General features: G+C 43.7%; 1 long non-coding RNA gene across 1 annotated transcript in view; it reads right to left on the reverse strand.

Moving 5' to 3' along the window:
* Positions 1-21,788, reverse strand: part of LOC115307537 — a 106,068-nt gene that overhangs the window by 78,171 nt on the left and 6,109 nt on the right. The window contains exon 2 of the long non-coding RNA XR_003915853.1: positions 12,407-12,528. This is a non-coding gene — a long non-coding RNA (uncharacterized LOC115307537). The remainder of the gene's footprint in view (positions 1-12,406; positions 12,529-21,788) is intronic.

Here is a 21,788-nt window from a genome sequence, read left to right on the forward strand (position 1 = left end):
CTGAGAGGCAGCATTCCCCTCTGCCTTCTTCCAGGCCAATCCCTACACTGTGTCCTACACCAGCTGTATGTGTCTAAACCTCTTTACCTCCTGTTTCCTTAAGAAAATACTTCTTAATTTTTTTGACCTCCTGTGCTGACCTGCCAGCCCTGTAGGGAATGTTAATGAGCTGTTAACACTGCTTGGGATACAGCACTCAACCAGTTTGGGAGTTCTTTAGCCTCTTCCTTCCCAAGCCCCTGTTTTTTCATGCTTCCCTGGCCCTGACCAACCCCATCTGCCTGTGGATGTCTAGCATATGTTCTGTGCCTGGCAGTGCCCGGCAGGAAATGATGCCTTGCAGCTCTCTCGGTGTCTGGCACGCAATAAGGACAATTTAGATGGCAATCAAGGAACAGCACTGCTCCAGAGTGGGGTGGGGAGAGCAAGGAGGAGACAGCAATGACTGGTCCCAGAAGGAGATTTCCTGCTGTACTGCTACTGCAGTGAGGAGGGAGGGACAGACTGTCCTAGAGGGATGCAAAGCCAACACTGAGGGCTTAAAGTCCCAGGGAGCACTGAGGTCTGCCCTGCTGCACGACCCCCACGGGTGTCCCATGGGAGAGGTGTCTGCAATAACCAGCGGTGTCGCCGTGATCAGGGGGAGCAAAGACAAAAGCTCCTGCTCAGAGACACTCACAGTCTTCAAGGGATTGGGCCAGGGAAGCCCACTGGGACGTGGCTTGTCCCCTCCCAGGAGCAGAGTGTGCTCCAGGCTGGGGTTCCTGCTGACAGCAGCAGGATGGCAGGGATGGCAGCAGCTGTGGGGCCAGTGCTCCTCAGCCCCGGGCTGGGCTGGCACAGGAGCTCACCAGATGTCCAAGGAGTGCAGGGGGAGGAAGGACTCCTGTCCTGGGGACTGCAGTGTGGGCCCAGGGAATTGCTTTCTTCCTCTGGCTTTTGGCAATATTGAGGTTCACTTTTACACTGGACCTACCTATAGAGCCCATCCCAGGGCAGAACTGGGGTTTTGGGTCAGCCTTCCCTACCAGGAATGGCTTTCCACTTCAGATTACTCCAGTGTTGTCAAACTGGGCATTCAAAAGTGAGGAGTCAGGACTTAAGGTCACAAAGCTATTCTAAAAATAAATAAATAAATAAATAAATGAAAACATGAAAAAACAAAACCCCAACCCTTTTTAACCAATAGTCACAACTTTTCAAGTTTTAAATTCCTAGTTTTGCTCTAGGTCCAAAATTTTCTCTTCCACCTGGGATGAGGATCTGATGTTCACCTAGTTCTTGAATGCCAAGAACTGTGGCTTTAGGAAAAATACTGAGAAAATCCAAGTAGGACTGACATTTAGCCATGCCACTGTTTGGTTTTTATGACAATATTAATGCCAATGTAAGAAAACTTGTGATTCTTGCCTTATGCTGTGTGTTCAAGTGGTTTTAAATTTCACTAACATGGGAGGGCGTATTCTTATTTCATTGTCTTGCTTATATTAGAATTTGCTTCTAAAAAGAAAGGAGATGGACAAATAAGGATAGAAATGGAAACACTGAAAGCCTCAAAATGAATCATCCTTGCGTTATAAAAAACCCCCAAAACTCAAAAAACAAACAAACCAAAACCACCCCCCAAAAACAATGACCAAACAAACAAAGAGAAGCCACAACAAACAGCCCCACAACTGCTCAAAGCCTTAAGCAGCCAGAGCTAAAACCAGGAAGAAATCTCATATTGTGGACTTTTGAACCTTCAAACCATATCAAAGACATAGTGATAGGAGAAGGGGGAATGATTTCAAACTAAAAGAGGGGAAGTTTAGATGAGGTGTTGGGAGAAAATTCTTGACTCAGAGGCTGTCAAGAGAAGCTGTGGTTGCCCCATCCCTGGAAGTGTCCAAGGCCAGGTTGGACGGGGCTTGGAGCAACCTGGGCTAGTGGGAGGTGTCCCTGCCCATGGCAGGGAGCTGGAATAAGTTGATCTTTAAGGTCCCTTCCAGCCTAAAGCATTCCATGATACCATGAGATTCAGAGAGTACTGGACTTCAAAACACAGCTCCATGTTCTCCACAGCTCCACACTTAAACACTTAATTCTTTCTGGAGCAGAGCCTGTCTCCTCACTCCTGACAAATCTCTCACTCTGCAGAGTACTCCTGGAGCCTGCAGAACAACACCCATTGCTCTTCACAGGCAGAGTCACCTCCCTCACACTGTCATGCACAGCTCACCAGAGCGTCTGCACACACTCACCAGAGTTTTGTAAAGGAAAAAAGGAAAACCTCAGAGAGAGCCAACAAAAACAAAGCCTGGTGACAGAAGGTGGCTCACAGCTCAGTGCTGTGGAAATTAATCCCCTAGGAAGGGTAGTGCTAGAGCAGAGTTCAAAAATTTGACAGAAAAAGTTCACTGCTTTATCACACTCCCGTTCAGGATGAGGTTTTCCACTCTTTGGATTGTTTCACAAAACACATTGTTTTCCTATTTTTGAAACAGGTACAAAAATAGCCAATTTCAATTTAACAGAAATAGTTGTTAGGAGAACATGTTTTAATATACTGGTATATCAAATATATCAACCTGATCTCCATTTCTTGCACAGATCAAGACTTTTGACAAATCTTGGTTTACATTAACTGAAAAAAGGGCCTATCCTAATTCTATCCTTAACATCTCATTAAAATACACTAAAAGCATAGGAAATGTTCCTAGGCCTAACCACTGCTAGCTGTAAAAAACTTATACAGACTTTTAAACAAAACACTTCAGATTAATTTTCCATCAAAAGTTAAGATTCATGTGGAAAACTAAAAGCATTATTGTGAACAATTAGGCTGAATGCACATAATCTTAACTGTGGCTGACGAGCACATATTTCCTTGGGTTTTTTTTTTATTATTTTATCAGAGAGTATCAGATAAATTTTGACACATTAACTTACCTAAACAAATGTGCCATTTACCTAAAGTTATTGAGTAACCTAGTTTGGACTTCATATACATAAGCAATTGGATAATGTTTGCAGCTTGGTCCCAGTGAAGGCACGGTGACATTTAAAGGCAGGAGAACTGAAGCAATAGTGACAGCACTGAAATGATTTGGAGGTCTGGTTATTATTTTCCCTTCTCCTGTAGACTTGTCATATAACCTTGTAGGAACAAAACATTAATCCTGTCTTAAAATCCAAATCCTAACTAATCTACCAAATAGAACACTTCAGTAGCTAATTAAATGGACTTTCAGGCCCTCAGAAAGAAGAGGGTGCAGAAATGCATTAATGTTTGCAAATTCTAGATCGTGTTCTCAGGGCCCGACTCCCTGTGTTTCGATCCCCCACACTCCGGAGGTGGGAACCACTGCACACATCCAGTGCAGCAAAGAATTTCATCCTGAATGCACAAATGTACAAATCCGTGCCTGTCAAACAGAGGATTAGGAAAATAAGCATGTAATGGACTGGAAGGCAACAGAAGTTGGAAGGTGTCCACAGGAAACCTTGGTTCAGTAGGGGGATCAGTTCATGGCCATTCCCACCTATAAAACAGAGAGGCTTTGTCAGTGGAACTACATTTTCTGGTTGTTCAGGGAAGTGGGTCAAACAACAGCAGTCCTAGAGATTGTGCTCCAACATGAACTTCAGGAGTTTGATGTTTGCATGGAGTAACCATTGAGTAACAAAAAAAATATGAGGGGAAACACCCAAGCTCTTCCCAAACAAAGAAAAGAACTGATCAATTAAAGAACAAGAAATCTATTGTTAATAATGTTCTCCTGGGACATGGAAGATTTGTAGGTGACAACCACTTCTCACTCCAGGTAATAGGTGGCCCAAGAGGGAGGATGAGTGTGTGTGCAGAGAGCTCGACGTGTCTGTGACTCCGGGTGGGAGGAGTGGCTGGGCAGGAGCCAGCCCTGGATTCTCTCACACTGACAGGGAGAGCACACGTGTTCAGAAAGAAGAACGAGTGCCAGACATGCAGCTCCTCACTCCCATCAAACATAAGGTGTTTTATTTCTGCATCAGATGTTTCAAACACAATTGACTTCTATTAAGTTTCAATGTAAACCACTTTGCTTTCCTAATGTAGCATGAACTTTAACTGTGGCCATTTCAGAGACATTACATGGATACCATATTACCAAACAAAAGATACACGTTTGCTGTCTCTCAGAAAATCTTTTTTTTACCCCCTTCCTCTCTCACCCTGTCAGAAACCCAAAATATTTTCATCTTTTCAGCTCTTTCTCATTTATATCCACACATATGTTATAGGAATTTTCCAAAATATTTATTACAAATATTATGCCTTGGTTAGTAGATAGCCAAAAGAGAGAGTTGGCATTGTTCTATTTTATAGGACACAAATAGAAAGGAATTGAAATAACGTGCTGACTAGAAGGTATTTAGTGGTCAATGGTAAGTATTTCGTGGACACCAAGAAGGGGAATTTCCCTTCCATCCTGAAGTCAGATAGTCAAGTGCTATTTGCAGAGGGCAGTGCAGTTGTGTTAAAATACTTCTGGCAGAAAACTCATTGTTCTGCATTCACAATTACTGGAATATGCATCACACTGAATTACTGATCAAAAGGCAGGACAGTATGAAAGATTTCATTTAATCAGGTGATGAGAAAGGCTGCTGAGTAGTTGGCTACTTCTGGCTCACAGGCTAAAATTTGATCACAGGTTTTCTAACAGCAAATTAAAGGTAAAGCCAAGGAAAAGTCAGAAATTTCAGCTGGCAAGAGTTCACGGGACTCCTTTTGATTCATAGGCAACTCTGTGCAGCCTGAGTTCCAGGTTTGCAACTCAAACCTTACAAGCAAAAACTGAATGCCTTGTTTCATGTCAAGAAAAAAGCACAGTACATTCCTTATGAGGGGACCAGTGATGGTAATCTCAGGCCAAGCTCTGCAGTTTTGCAGGTTGCATTTTGCCTGTTTTTTGGTCCAGCTAATCCCATTCCTTCATTAAATAACCAGAAACAGATCTATAATAAACTTCTACAAGGCCCCTTCTTAAGAAAACTGAAGGGGTAGAGAAGCAGCCAAGAACCCCAAAACCTCATCCTGTTATTCAAACTGTTATTCCATCTTCCAGAAAATTCCCATCCTTTCCTTCACAGCAGAGCCCCCAGGCTGTGCCACCATCCCGTGGGAGGGGGTGGCTGCAGGGGCACTCAGGCTGGTTTGGGCTGGGCTGGGCTGGGCTGGTTTCTCCAAGCTGTGCCTCCGTGTCCTGCCTGCTTCCAAGCTTGGAAGCACAGACAAGCACACCTACCCACACCAGCAACAATCCTACAATTCAATTATTTCTCAGCCTGAGTTGCCAGAACCTTTTCAAGGATTTCCAAATTGCCTGATTGATCCAGAACCAACCAAAAAGAAAAGCTGTAGCTTCTCCATCCCTGGAAGTTTTCAAGGCCAGATTGGACGGGGCTTTGAGCAACCTGATCTAGTGGAAGGTGACCCTGCCCATGGCAGGGTGGTTGAATCAAGATGATCTTTAAGGTCCCTTCCAACCTGAGCCATTCTTATGATTCTATTAAAAAGCAGCCTGAAGCTATCCAGGAGCAAACAAGACCTCTGGAATAGTATTTACAGCCTCTTAAGAGAAAGCAAGAGCTGCCAATGGGATACACATGACATGCTCTTGCCCTCTGAACTGGGCTCTCCCAAGGCAGCCCATCTCCCAGCAGAGCAGGATAACGATGCCCTGTCCCAGGAGTCTGCACCAGCTGCAAGAGCAAACAGCAGTGAACCCACTGTGCACAATGGATGAAGTGTGAAATTAGTTCTGTCATCTCCACACACACCACAGTGAATCAGGCCCTCCTGAGGGGTTCAGCAGATCGAAATCTCCAGTTGTTCAGTTTGAGACCAAGGCAGGAGCACACAGGGCCCTGCCCCACTGCCCTCCATGGGCTCAGCGGCCCAAACAAAAACGAGGCGGAACAATTCCATTGGGAGAGGAGATGGAGACGTGGGGGATGGAAAGAAATGACCACTTCACCTTGTGCTGCTTTCAGTGGATTCTAATTAGGAATCTGGCAGTGCCACCCAGCAGCGGGGAGCCCACATTATTAACGCTGGCATCGACAGCAGCCCGACTGCAATCTGCGGGAGCGGCTGCCCAGCTGGCACTGCCTCCCCTCGCTCTTGGCCCCAGCACCACAACAGATGTCTGAAGGGTTGGTGTTTCTTTCCCAAGCCCTACCCCCGCTTTGCATGACCCTATGCCAGAGATTACATGTACAAGTGCCAAGGTAAAGGCCCTTAACGGGTCAAAGAAACATCCTTAAGAGGATATTTCTTCTAAACATTTCTACTTTTAAACGGTACCTCGAGGTTGTGAATGAGCACGGTCTTGTGGGGGACACGGGGAAATGTATAACCATTCAGCTGTAATTACAGTAATCTAGTATAGTCAGTGCGAAAAAACAATGGCCTTTCCTCTCTTGTTATTCTGAATCATTTGTAGATGTTCATGTTTTAATCATATTTTCCACATGAATCGATATGAGAGAAAGAACGACAGAGAGATAATTGTGTGCGCTGAACAAATATTCCACCTAACTGAGGTTGTGCTGGGAAGGGCTGCTGGTAATTAATGAAGTACTGCCACACACTTGTCAAGTACCAGCAGCTCTTTAAGGGCAAGCCATCATTTCTGATTGGGAGCTCACTGAAATTTAACGAAATTGGAAAGAAAATAATGAAGTTTTGTGCCATCTCCTTCCCCACCAGCTTCCAAGGAGCGAGCAAAGGAGGTTTGCACATGGAATGTAAAGGTGCCTGGTGTCTGCTTGTGCTGGGAATGCAAAGCACAGCCTTGGCTCACTCAGAGTGTGAGCAAGGTGCACAATCTTCCCAAAGAGATGTGCAACTAAAGGAAAGTGTTACAATTGTGTAGTTGAAACACTAAATGTTTATTTTGACTCATTTCTCTCTCTCTCTCTCTTTTTTCACACCAAGGAAAATCACCAAGGTGCTGAGTGGGATTTTTTAGGGTCCATGACTGAACAGTATCTTTCCAAGACCTTCATTAGTTACAGACCTGAGTGGGAGGAAAAAACACAAGCCACAACCCCCCCCTCAAAAACCAAAATGAAAACAAAACCCAACAACAACAAAAAAAAAATCAAATTCTTCCTTTCATATGGACACTAAAGGAAAGCAGAAAAGCCACACTATGATCTCCCAAGCTCCCAAACAGCACCCCAAGCCCTGGGCTTCCCAATCCTTTTCTGTTAAACTCAACTCCCAGCATTCAAATGAGTGTTATAATCACTGCAGCACAGTGACATCAACTTGAATTATAACACACCACCAGCTCAGTGTGCCAAAAGCACTTCCATCTCTCTTTCCACACCAGCTCTCTGATTTCTCAGCTTTTAAATACCCTCTTGTTCTTTCTACGCACTCATTGTGCAACACAATTTATTTCTGCGACACCTCGTTAGAGCAGGGAAGTGTGAGAGGAGGTGGGGACAGCAGACACCAGAGGTGTGAATGGGTGGTAACAAACTGAGTGCTACAGTGAGCCACCAGTCAACACCTCCAGGTTTCAAAAGAAGGGGAAAAGGCAGGAAAGAGGAAGAAATATATTTTCATGTGCTTTATAACTTCCATGAATATTAGGGAGCTCTTGTGCCAAGGCAGACGCTGCATTACAGAGGCACAACACGCTTCAGTGAGGCACAAAACCAGACCTGTACGTGTGCCAATATCAGCACTCCACCCTCTATCCTTTACAGTCTCTTTATCTCTCTTTATCTCACTTCTTTTTGCAAAGCCTATTCCTCCACAAGAAGGAAATAAATTGTTTAAAAGGGAAGGAAGAGCCCCCACCATCTCACACAGGGATCGAAAACAGCATTCCCAGGCACAAGATAAAGACACTAAAAGCCATAGGGAAAACCTTTTATATTTTTATATTCATAAGTTTTTGAAGGAAATTTTTTAGCATTATTTTTCCACCCAAAATGTTCAGTAGCAACATTAATTTTATTGGGGGTTGGGGTGAGATTTGAAGGGCCTCAAATCCTCTCTTGCCAATCATTTAAAAACCATTCAGGGAGAAAATGTAGCTTAATACAGAGGCTACAGATTCAGTGAAATGTTTGTACAGAAACAGTGCACCACTAACCATCATTTGTGTGGGTGTGATGAAACTCTACTCTGAGTAACTTCAGTGAGACTACAGCTTCATCCTTCCACCCCTCCAAAAACAGGGAAGGAAAACATGCAATGGATGAGGAAAGCAGACTGGGGAAGGGGGGGGAAGGGAGGGGGAAAAAACCCAGCTCAGTATTATTCATTATATTAAACAAATATCACCCAAACAGTCAATGTTAGATCTCATATTCTGCCACCTTAACCCTTCACTGCTTTTCAGGCTGGGCAAACGCTGCCCCTGCTGAGGCTGAACCCCAGTTCCACACCGCGCCCAAGCTCTGGCACAAGGGGCAAAAGCAACGGAAAGAAGCCAGAAAAGAGGCTTTAGCTGTGGATCAGGTCCTCAGTCCTGAGCCAAACTGACCTGCAGTCTGTGGGCTGAGTGCAGGGACACAGGCTGGGAGGAAAACAAGAAAATAACTATACAGTGATGGAGCATCCCCAGGCAAAGAATGAGCCCATAAAATACCCTGCCCCTTCCACACATGCCCTGGTACCCACAGCCCCTGCCCAGAGCTGCTGCAGCAGGGCAAGGGTGCCTTGGTAGTAAATGAACAGTTAAGGATAAAACCTATTGTGCAAGAGACTCCTTAAGGAATAGCACTATGGGACACAAGGAGAAAGAGGGGAATTCATGGATTGGCAGCCTTTTCCTAAAGACTAACATCCCTCTTCTCTAACTGAATGACCCCATCCTTTCCAAGGATGTCTTGGTGAGCTTTAGGGGTCATAACTCACCCCCAAGTATGTGAATTAGAATTACATTTGGTACTTAATGCAAGTTTAGAGCCACAGAAGCAAATATTTTCTTCACTTTGGACTTAGTACAGATCACATGCCTGTTCTGAAATTAGGACAGTTCAAAGCAACTGGAGTTGATGGTTTCAGATGGTCTGTGCAGTAACAGCCAGTCTGTGAATCACATGCTCTCCTGTGCAATAAAACCATAGATGGGCTCAGGAATAATCCAAGCCTTGAGTTGGCAGCACTGCCATTTTCTTTCTTGGGGACAGAATTTCACTTTAAGTCCTTATCTGGATATAAGCCAAATTAATATCATATCAGATTCTGAACACAGATTGGGGACCATCATGCAGGGGACTCTTTCACACTGGGCACATGAAAATTCAGTATAAGGACTAATACTTTTTTCCCCTTTTCTAATGGGAAAAAATACATAAATACTTATATATTATTATGACATAATTCAATGAAGGTATCAATCATGATACCTGATTCTTACAAAGCCATGAAAGCCACAGTTTATGTGTACAGTCCAAGTCACCCTGGTCATGATTCCCTCATAACACACATCCACGAGGAGGGAGAGGCACGAGCATTAGCCATGAAACCCTGCGACAAGTGCCCAGAGACAAGAGATCTCATCCCATTCTGGGAGATGAAAAGCATCTTAGAAGACACAGCAGAAACAGGATGGATGAGAGAGAAACAAGGGAAAATGTATTAAATGGGGCATTATGTTTATACTCAGTTTGAAAAACACACATCTCCTGTAAGATCAGGAGAAACTGCATCCAGTATTTACTAAAACCAAGGCCTCGATTCCCTAACAGATTTACTTCCTGGGATAGTCTCCTTTATGAAAATGTCTACAGTTGTATCTATTTAGTTTAGCCTTACTGTTGTCTACTGTCATCATTCAACTGCTTTATAAGTGGGTCACTCTCAGGAGACAGCAGAAAACACATTTCCCACTGACAGAGCCCCAGAGGGAATCCCTTGCCTCTGTTTGCACATTAGCAGTTTACTGCAATCACTACAGAACATTTTCATTTTCTGTGCACATTCTCCTTTCCTGCTATAGGGGCTTCCTGCCCAGCCCTGGTGTCCCAGTGGTGCAGGGCCACGAGCTTTGCTCACTGCTGGGCCTTCAGCAGGTATTTCTTTTGAAATGTGGGAATCCTTCCTTTCCAACTGGGCCGCCATCCAGTCTGTACAGAACACACCTTACTGAGCAGGTGCTTCCCATTGGGCACAGCTGCCCAGAAATGCACAGGCTGGTACATTTGGGTACAAACCTTGCCAGCACAGCCTCCTCACCACAGTTCCACCCTTACCTAGTGCTGCAAAAATGAACAGAGCTCTTCCCAGAGCATCACAGTTCCTGTGGCAGCCAGAAGTGGTTATGACTGAGATGTGCATGAACAAAAAATAAACAAATCCGCTACATTCAAAATAAATAGGAGCCAAGTCCTGTTTTCAAACAGGCTATCCTGGCAACAGATTATGGATGCCTTCCCTACCTAGCATTCAGTCTTACAAGAGCAGCATATAATTTAACATACACATGCAATATGACTCCTTTTCAAAGTCTGATCATTAAGAATGTCTGAGCAGAGGAGGAAATCTGTGCATACAGTTCTTTGTACCTGCAAACTGGGCAACAATCAGTTCCAAGTCAGCCCTTGATGGCTTGTGCACGAGGACACCTCTTGGAGTGCCAACAATGCCTCAGGAAATTCCAGCCAAGTACAACTGGAAGCAACGCTGAGGCTCTTGCACATCCCCTCCCTGACATGTTGGCACGTTCATTTCTGACTGAGCCAACACCACCTCACCCATTTACAGCACAACCAGATTTTGGTACTTGCAAAGATGACAGTGTTGAATCTGTGTAGTGTCAGGATTCCAGAAGCCCTGTTCACACATGTCACATGCAATTGTCCTTCTGCAAGGAGCAGTAACAGCTGCAGTAACAGCAGCACTTGGTGCTGCCTGGGAGTGCAGAACAGGCGGGAAGAGGGACCAGGTGGATTTGTAGATGACTTAACTTTAAAAATAACATTTAAAAAAATATAACAATAATTAAAAAATCTTTTCCCTGGCCCAGCCTCAGCACTGCTGGAATGTCTTATTTACTCACACAGAGAGGAGGGGGCTGTGGGGACGGAGTTTCTCTCAGTCACTTCCTTACTCCGTTGGCCTGGCTGAGGAACTGAACCACAGTCAATTAAAACTTGTAGTGTGGCTGTTTGGGGTGTTTTCTCCTCCCCCTCCTTTTTCCTTCTCTTCTCAATCCAAGGTTCAAACAGGAAAGCAGCACTGCTTTCCCCTGAAGCCAGGGTGCTTTGAGAAACATCTCAACTGGCTTTGGAAATCATATTTCCAGGATCTGGGAACGCTTTCCAAAAAGTGCTCTGGCCCACCCACATCCAAACAGCAGAGGCTCTGGAGGAGTCCTTGCCAGCCCCAGCCTCTTGCAGGACACATGTGGGTGTGGGCCTCTGAGTTTTGGACACTTGCTGAAAAAAAAATATAAAATAAAAAAGAAATAGAAAGGGAACTTCAAAGGAAAGGAGCAGAAGCACTTCAGAAATTAATCACGCCCGGTGGAAAAGATGATTAGTGGTTTCTTGTGCTCTGTTTTTAAAGCTATTGATCTTGGACACAGGAAGGAGCTTTCATATTCTCCACAAGCCACAGATGGTCAAAAGGGTCCTGAGAGGAAGAGACAAAAAGAAACCACAAGGGAACTCCAGAGAGTACCAGAACTCAAGGTGTGTTCCAGCGACCCCCTGAAAAGGATGCACTGGAAAACTGGACACAGCAGCAGCAGCTTTTGCTGGTTTTCCTTTCCCTCAGCTTCCTCACACCACTCTCTAAGATGTCTGTCTTTGGAACAGGTAAGCTCTAAAAGCAGTTTTCCAACACATCAAATACACTACACCAGAAACACCAAATAAAATAATTTGCCAAGGCTTTGAAAATTATTTGCCACAGCTTTGGTGCTGTTTTCAGATCTACAGACTGTAACTACATGGCTCACAAGTAGTAGGGTTGAGACAGAAACTGTAAGACAAAAACAACAAGGCCTTTCATCTAAACCAACTGTTTGATGATTGAAAGTAATGGAATATCTCTCTCTCTCTGGCCAATTTTGTGGACTTTCTGCCAACTGAATTTTCCACACAACAGGCAATTATTTCAGAAAGCACAAACTATAATCCCTAAATTGCCTCCCATATAGTCTTGTGCAGGGTCAAGCTTTCTTCTGGGCAGCACTGTCCGTTCTCATCTCCAGTCAAAATACAATCAGATGTAGGAAATAACCAACATTTCTCCATAGCTAAGATGATACGTAGTCTTGCTTGTATTATAGAAAAACACATATATTTTAATGAACTTATTGAGAGAACTTGAAATTACATTAGGTAATAAAATCAGGACAAAGTAAATAGGACAAAATTTCCCACCCAGGAGGTGGTGATGGTTACTCACTACAAATCTCTGGAGTGGGACCTACTGAGCTTCCCAGTGTGGCAGGAGGAGGTGGAATCAGGCTGTTCAGAGCTCCTGCTTCTCACATCATTTTCAAATCCAGGTACTGGCCATTCTTCATCCTGAAATGTGTGAAAGCTTTTGTTTTAATCCCTGTGTACTAGCACACCCTCACTGGCCAAAATGAAAACTCAGGCAATGACATTTGTCTGTCTTCTATTTGTCTTAAATCACCTCAGCTTTATGGACCCAGTTCCCTTGGGACAATGAGCAACAACTGCAATAGCACAAGGACAAGGATGGAGCAGAGAGCAGCAAAGAGCAGGTGAGTGGGCGAGGAGGGAAAACGGGGCTTGTTTAGCTTGGCAAATGTTCTCCCAACTCTGACTTCAGGAAGGAAGGTACAGGCTCCAAAATGCCTTCACGGAAAATAAAGCACATTTAAACTGCAAGCAAGGAACAGCTCCTCTGATCAGAACTCTCTGAAATCAATTCAAATAGCTGAGGCAACATGGGAGCTCTTGATGACTGTGTTAACATTTTGACATTTCTTTGCACAGTCACTGGAACTACATTATCAGCAAGGATCTAACAGCCTTATGCTCCTCTGTGGAACAGCGTAGAAGGAGAGTGGCAAGTAAAATAAAATATAATCACAGTAGATGTTTTGCTCTCCTTCTGACAATAGTCTTCTTCCCAGAAGAATATGCCCCCAAGAAAGAACTTTGAGAAAACCAAAAAATTCAGACAGCTACTGAATTTCTTTTCAATATAAATAAGCAAATTAAAGAAAGCCATTTGTGTTTCATCCTACTGTTTTTTTCAGAGGCACTTCTTCCCATTACCAGTACCAAGGAAAACAAGAAAAAGAAATCAATAGCCAGAACACATCACCTGCAAAGTTCTTCAGTTGTTTGGGAGCAGAGAGGGAAAAGGGAGAATGGAGAAATGCAAACGTTCCAGTCACCTCAAAGCACAGAACAAGCACAATGAAACACAGGGTACCAGAGGGCAGGGTGGCCCAAAGTCTCCTCTGGGGAACAGCAGGGAACTGCCCTGCAATGGATCCAAGGTGCTCAGAGACACTGGGCTGCAGCAACCAAAACCCATGTCCCTAATCACTACATGCATGGCTGGAAGGAGCAAGCATCTAATTCTGACACCAAGCAGAGCTGTGAAAAGTGTTTCTCATCAGACAGTGAAATGAATAACATTTGGTTACGTCACTGTAAAAGGTGATAATGCAGGAATAAAAAAAAACCAAAGGCCAAAGGAATGTTTGCAGGCAGAGCAGGGCTGTCTGCAGTGAGAGCAGGAACTGGGGCACTGGAGTCTGCTCCTGGCACTGCCATCAGCCCATGGCAGCACACAGGGCTGAACAGCTCCCTCAGGGCACTCACTGTCACCCAGGCAGTGCCACCACAGCCCATCACCGGGCACTGTGCCCCTCAGGGAAGGACCAGCTGCAGGGAGGGACTGGGACCTTCACCAGTGCCACAGAGGGTGTAAGGATTTATCATTGTTCAAGCACAGACTCTGAACAGAGAGGCAATTTAAACACCTTTTCAAGGATTCAGTTGTTGTTTAAGATTTGTAATCTTTTAGGGTTTAAAATCCTCTTATTAAGAAATTATTACTTCTCTTATTAACATGAAGGTGTCTAAATTTTCTTTTAAGTGGCAAAGGAAGTCCCACTATCACAATTTTCAGTGTTACAGAATTAATTCAAACTGAGTGATCTTTGCACTGTATTCCTTTGCCACATGCTTGGAAATGTTCAGGGGAGGTGCCTGTTTCTCTGCTTCCAGAAATGTTTTTTTCATCCTGGAATCTTTTGGATTTCTATACTTCTATAAAAGACACAACAGCAAACCAGCTCACAATATTTTCCACACAAGATGCAAACTAACAATTCAATGAACCATTTTCCCCCTGCCCATTCAATCCAAGATCATGAGAGACCTCTCTACTACAGCTGACATTTCTTTTCCTTCCTGTTTGACACTGGACTGGTCTGTTTGGACTGATTTTCTGCAATTGCTGTTCAAAGCACTCTTCTTCTGGTTTTGCTCTCTATGGAACTATGTAAACTGCTGTTATTTACACATTAATTACACGGAGTTGCACTGTTAACTCTAGCCCAGAGTTCACAAGAGCCTCAATCCTGCTGTCAGGTCCTCGGTGTTGATTCATTATCTCAGCCCAATGTGGCTTCCCAGGAAGTCAAGCAGAGTGATCCAGTTGCCTGATCAGGAATAAAGTTCTCATCAGTGAGACAGGAATGCTGGTGTGGGACCAATGAGTAACTCTCAGGAGAGGAACAGCCCTGAGTGGGTACTCCAGCCTCTTCATTTTCCTTGATCACAGCACTTTTGGTAAAGTATCTCTCAGTGAAGGCTGGAGACAATTAATTACGAAGCCCCTGGAGTGTGAACAACAGTATTACTGTCATTGGAAGCTGAGCTTTATTAATCTCTCCAATTTCTGTTAGGCAAGGTTACATAAACCATGTGCTTTTATATTATACATATTTGCTTTGGGTCTTTCTTCTCCAGGGGAATAAAACTTAAATGTGGAGGGACCCTTTTGCAATATTTAAAACTCAGCAGTTAAATATCACTTTACTAATAACTTACCCCATTTTGCCATCTGAGCAAGCACTTCAAAAGGTTTAGATAGGCTGCAGTGTAGGAATCAAAGAAGAAATATTGGGTCATTTTCCACAAGATTCTAATTTCCTTTTGAAGCCCAGTAGGCATTACCAAACTGATGACAATAGATGCTATAAAGAGTTTGATGTTTAAAGTATCTACACTGAAAAAGGCAGAAAACAAAAAGAGACCTTTAGTCTGGATGTCTTGGCTTTTCATATGGGTGGTTGACAAGCTGGGCTATAGGGGAAACCATAATGTGCCAAGCACACAGAGCCTGGAGCCAAGAAAGGGATAATTTCAGGCAAGACCCAGTCCCTAAAGCCAAAACCACTGGCCTGAAAGCTTTTCTCAGAAGGTTTGCTGTTCCCATCACTGCTGGGATGAATTTTAACTCGTTATTGATCAAGGGAATTTTAAAATCAATTTTAATTAAATGAAAGATTTCTATCATGGCTTGTTCTGTGTGGAAGTCACACAGACGACATATAAATATATGGAGGCAGATCATGCAGAGTAGATTTGTAGCAGTTAGGTCCTAACCATGTGAGAAAGAAGCCAAAGTTACATTTGAAAGCAAATTTGTTGTAGTGAATTATCTACAATACTTGTCTATTCCCTCCCTATTTTTGCTTTTGCTATTGAAATTTAGTCAGGACCCGCACTTTTTTTTTCTACCAAAGGAAGTATTTTCATTAAGTTCCCTCTCAGATCCCAAAATGACTGAAAAAGGGATCAGGGTGCCTACTACATGTTAACCACTGAAAGCCATGGTTTGCTCAGCTGGCCACGAGCAGCCAAGTCTGAGCAAGGTGAGGAGAGGAGCCAGTCCCTCAGCTGAGACCCACCTTCCACACACAACACTTCTGCTTTCAGATCTCAGATCACTCTATTGCCAGGGCAGGCAGGTCATTGGATCTGCTGTGCAAGACAGAAAGGATGGAAGCAACAAAATCGACTGTCTAATGAAAAGGCTGATCAACAGCTCCAGGTGAACAGCAGTTCCAAGCAAACCACTCCTTGTTGCACTGGAGGGCCTGGGCAGGCAGGTCCCACCTTTGCTCCCCACTCCCTAAGGTAGACTGGGGACTATCCTTGGGATGCCTGAGTTTCCTCAGCTTCCTCCACAGAGGAGAACAAGGTTTTTGTCTCGTTCCAGGTGCCATTGCCTGTCTGCCAGGCTCTGAAGGAGCTCCACAAAGGTTGATGGACCTCAGGCCCTGTGCAAAGCTTACAGCCCTGTGCAAAGCTCAAAAAGAGCAAACCTGCATCTTTCAACACCTGCTTACTATTAAGAGTCCAGCTGCTCATCCTCTGCCTCAGGCAGGTCCTCACACCGCTGGGGCCCAAGGCACGAGTTCAACCCTCGAGCTCCAGCCTGGGTTCAACTGAGGCCACAAAGCAAATCCATGGCAGGTGAGTTCATCCTACACAGACAGGCTCCTGAGACTCCTGTAACATTGACCACTAACACAGGGCTCTGTATGTACTGCAGGCTTTACAATTATTAATTCATTAGCATTAATTCATCAGTCACCACACTGAGCCCCCAAGTAGCACAGTCTTATTCCGTTTCTTTGTGTGAGAAATCAAAGGCCCAAAGGGTTAAGTGACTTGCCAAAGGTCAGTGAGAAAAATCAATGGAAAAATTGGAATTAGAACGTAAAAATACCCAATTCCTCGCTTTGTGTTTAATTCACTTTACCTCACCTAATCAAAGGCAACAAGTAAAATAAGCAAGATCCCACAAGACTCCTCATAGCCAGAAGAGCCTTTTTCAGCTGCAAGGTCTCTACCAAGCCCAGTTAGAATCTACAAGGCTCCATTGTGTTTTCAAATACAATGCACACTGCAGTAAATAGGTTATTTTACAACCCTGGCCCAGTTTTCAAAGTGGCCTCAATCAGCGTTGTGCAAAACATTCATGTCCAACCACAAAATTACAATCAGTCTTTGTTTGAGTCCAGGCCGTGTCCCTGGCCAGAGCTGGTTAGTCCCAGCTCGCAGGGTCTGTGAACTGTTAGTCAAAGGTTTTTGCAACATTTTTGCCCTGCCTGGATTTCTCTGAATATTTATAGGCTGCTGTTCTCCAGTGACTTTCATGTTCAAACTGTGTTGGCTGGCGGGGGTGGAAAGGGGTGTAAATAACGGGCAGAGTCACATGTTTTCCACCAGCCCCACTTGTTTGGCTTCCAGGAAGAGACACGTGTTGCAAGAAAACAACTGCAAGGCTTGACTGTGGGACATTTAAATTAGTCTAAAAGTATTTCTACACACTTGAATGTTTTCAAACATCCAGCTGTTGTGAAATAACAGTTTAATGTTTGGATATTAAAGCAGACCTGTGGAACTAAAATTTGTAGTGTTGCTCATTGTTTTAGGAGTGGGGATGAAAAATATTACTTCAAAAACTCTTGATGAAGACTATGAAGTATCAGCAAAAGGAATTAGCCTGAAAAATCTGTACCATGATTTATCCTGCAATCAAAGCATCCCAAAGCAGGATCCACAAAGTTTAGTCACTGCTGTGTGGAAGCTCAGACAGTGTGGATGAGATCAGTGGAGAATGTTGAGCACATGGTGGTTACTGTCACTGGGACTTACGTAACACCAAACACTGTGAGGAAATCAGAAAAGCATGTGGATGTCCAAAACACTTCGTGTGCTGTGCACAAGGCACAAACAAGCCCTTACATCACACCCATCTCCTGCTCCCTGGCCTCTCACCGTGGCATGCTCTGGGTACAATGGAAGGGTCACAAGTTTCTTGCAGGGTCACTTTAGTTCAGAGATGATGGGGAGGTGTCTCAGTCCTGAGGAACCCCAGCTCCCCAGAGAGGTGAGTCTGACCTCCTCTGTACACGGGTCCTCACCCAAATGTCTGTATATCCAACCTTGGCTGTCAGACAATTTACTGCTTAAAACACAAACACAAAGCCCATTTTGTACAGGAGAGAAATCAGCTGATGGCACAATCCAGAGCTGCTTTAGGAAATCAGGCACTTGTGGGTTACATCTGTTCAAAACATTCCCAACAAGGTCTAAAAAAGGAAATATCATCCTTTCTTGTGCTGATGGCAAGATATTCTTTATTCCAAAAATCTGATGAAACAGAAGTCTGTCCATATGGATGACAACTCATCCTAACTGGAGATGTCTGCAAAACTCAAGTGGCAACTGCTGAAACCATATAAGCTGAGTGTTGAAAAGACAGAGCTAAGAAGCAAAAGGGAGGAGAGGACAGCACATGGACATCTCATGGACACTACCTACAGTGTCAGTACTCAAAAGCTGAACCTCACCAGTAACACAGCAGTTTGACATTGACCCAAGGCCTTTGGAAAATACCCAAATCTCAGAGGACTGCATGGGGAGATGCTTCCTCTGAGCGTAGCTTTACTCCAAGATATTTCCAGTAATTATTGTCTCCCACCAGGGCAAAAATACTAGAATTGTCTGGTTTAGGGTATTTTTGTACTTTTATATAAATCTGTTTCAAAATCTAAAGTGTAAAGGTCACAAGAGGACACAAGACAAAGAAAGAGTGAGAAATGGACAACTGAGTTGGGTTTGCTTGGCTTAGTTTCTTTTCTTTCCCAAAAGTTTTGTTACTTTAGGTATAACTGTTGTGCAGCAGGGAGATGGATTTCCAAAGCTTACTCTTTGCCTGCTACTGCTAAAGTGAGCTGGATAATTGTATTATCGGTTCACAGAAATGTTCCATTAATGCAGACTATATTTTGTTTTCCCCTGGCAATTTTGAACAGACTGTTTGTCCCTACAGCTTTTCAGTTTTGACTGAAAAGAGAAGTCTTTGTGTTTTGTAGCTATGATGAAAAGACAACATTTTCTATGGAAACTACTCTTTTTTTTTCTTTTGACAAGATCGCTTCTTTAGTAAAAAATTAAATTTTCCATAAAAAACTCACAGGAGATCAAAAGTCTTTCATTGTTTCTAGCTCTTTGCTAATGCACTTTTAAGTGTATGAGACAGGGAAGGATCTTTCCAGTTGTTGTCCTGTTCTGTCCATCCTTCCTGTATGTGAACAGAAGAGGGTTTCACATTCATTAAAACTGCAACACAGCCTGGCTGAAACATGAGCTGTGTTGCATATAGAATAAAACCCAGTTACATTACTATGACCTTTCATGATTATCTTGTACTCTGTCACAAGTTAAATGAGGTCATTACTGATGTTACTGGCACTCCTCTTCCTTGGCCCTTGACTTCAAAGACTAATGGGCCCCTTTTGTCACTGAGTTCTTGTCAAAATGTTCAGTCCAATCAGACCCCTAATAACTGTGTGCAGGGGAACATTCACAGATGAAAAGAACATGCAGACACATGCCTTATACATAATTAATCCTTCCAATGAACTTCATGAATTTCAAAATTACACAAAATGGAACAGATCCAACCTGTAGTCTCCTGTGGGCACATGAGGTCATGCATCCTGCCAGGAGGGTGAAAAAGCCTCATTCTAACATGGATACCCAGCAGTGACTCACATAACTTCATTAACTGATTTATTTTCTCTTCCTTCTGTCATCACAGTAACTCACCTGAGGGCTGACAGTGTCCATCAAGACTCCTGTCTATCACACCAGAAAATGAGCACCCAAAACCAGCCCTGCAGCCAAAAGAGGTCCCGGCCTTGCTATCAGCACTTCTGCCATCCAGGCAGCAAATCCTCTGTCTGACCAGTTCTTGCTGCTCACACAGCCAAGAAATCCCTTTTCTGCCCAGAAAGTTTTCCTCCCTGCAAAGAGCAGTGCTGGGGGCGGGGTGGAGGGAGGACTCCTCTGGGAAGGATGTCAAAGCAGGGCTGACAATTTTGTTTCTAATGAAAAGTTTGCCTGCTCAGAGCTGGCAGGGCTGTGCACATGTGGCAGCCACATCAGCCATGTGGGCACTGCCTGGGGCAGCAGCACAGCCCGCAGCGGCTTTGGGGCTGCTCCACGCCAAGTGCGTGCTCAGACCCCGCTCTCACACTTGGGGCTGTCCTCCAAACACATTTTAGCACTGCATTAACGAGCAGCTTTGTTGGATTTGTTCAGAATCAACAATGTGGGCCTTGCCTTCTTATAACAACATCAGTATTTTCCTGCTCCCTCTTGATTCCACATCTGTCTCTCCATGTGTGATAGGCATCAAAACATGCCAAACATATCAAAATGAATGTTTTACTTTGACCTTACCCCAAATTTATGGAGTTCATTTGAAAAAAAAAATTAGTTTTCCTTCTTCATAAGTAGATTAAAATGTTCTAGAAATCTCAATATTTTCAACATAGGAAACCATTATTCTCCATCCAGCTCTGTGTCTTCTTAAAGCCAACACAACTCCACAAGTGTGAGACAAAAATCAGATCATGAAAAAATAAGAAAAATAAAGTGGGAAACAGTCACAAAACCAGCTTTACACACATGAAGATTTTAGAAGCTGAATTCTTGTAAGCAAAATAGCAGGAATTGATTTTTGAGACAGATTATCATAGAAAAGGAAGACTCAAAAGGTCAGCACGTTCTTCCCCTTGCACAACAGTTGGATAAATATTTCAAGACTGTTCCTGATTGATTTCAATCTAATTTGTTGCTAAAAATGTACAGTAAAGGAAATTCGAAGCCTCCTTGGATACATCTTCCAGTGCTTCGCAACTTTCATCATTTAATTTTCCTGGTGTCTTACACAAATCAACTTGCAACTTTGCAGTAATTGAATCCAATTACTTTTTGAGTTATTCCATCTGACACCGAGAAAATTGTCAATATTCTTCTTACAAGAACTTCTTACCTATAGCAAAAGTAACAAACCCCTAAGCTCCATCACAGCCAGACCCAATACAGTGTCTTAGTTTTAAAAATTCCTTCTGTTTATCAAAAAGTTTAGAGTTCCAGTATTATGCTAAAGGACATCTGAGTCAGAAACTGTTCAGAGTGAGATGCTTCTTTGTCCCATTTCAGCACCAGAATGTCTAAGAAGCTGTAACAAAGTCTAAGGACCATTCTTGAAAGACAGCGTGGGGAGAGGCTGAGGTAAAAGCATTCTGTTGGAAAGACTGTTTTGCAGGAAGAGAGCAATGGCAGATAACCTTCTCCAAACCAAAATATAGCTTCCACTCCTAATAGAAATCATAGGAACTGAGTTGGGTACGCACGAGTCAGTTAAAAGATATATTTTGCCCTCAACAATTAGAAGGACAGAACTATAATCTGGAGTAACCACACATACATTTGCCCTGCAGCGGTGGCATGTCAGTACAAGAGCCTGGAAAACAGTAGTTTATAGCAGTCTGCACTTAAACTTGAGGCTTTTAGTTTCTCAGTGGTTAGATCCAATTCAGACAAATAAATTCAGAAAACAAACAGCAAAATACATAAAATCTCAGCAGCAGAGAGGTTAATGCACTCCATAGTTATTGGATTTGTCACCGTTGTAAGTGAAAAACAAAAGTCTGCTGGTACTGCATTTTGAGAAGTGAGGTTTATAAAACTGACTCCAACTGGCTGTGACACTTCTGTAGGAAAGGATGTTTTCAAGACAAAATCCACCCTCCACAGAAAGGAGATAGAAGGTCATAATGCTCCCAGAGGAGCCATAAAGAACCCGAGATAAGGGCAGGGCGTCTGCTGAACGTGTGCTCTGGTGCTCAGCCCCCAGCCTGTTCTCCTGGCTGTCCCCCCTGCAGATGTAACCTTGGGACACGGCCTGTGCTGCTGACTCAGGGCAG

This window comes from Manacus vitellinus, unplaced genomic scaffold (assembly GCF_001715985.3).
Source record: "Manacus vitellinus isolate BGI_N305 unplaced genomic scaffold, ASM171598v3 scaffold_26_pilon, whole genome shotgun sequence".
NCBI classification, from domain to species: domain Eukaryota; kingdom Metazoa; phylum Chordata; class Aves; order Passeriformes; family Pipridae; genus Manacus; species Manacus vitellinus.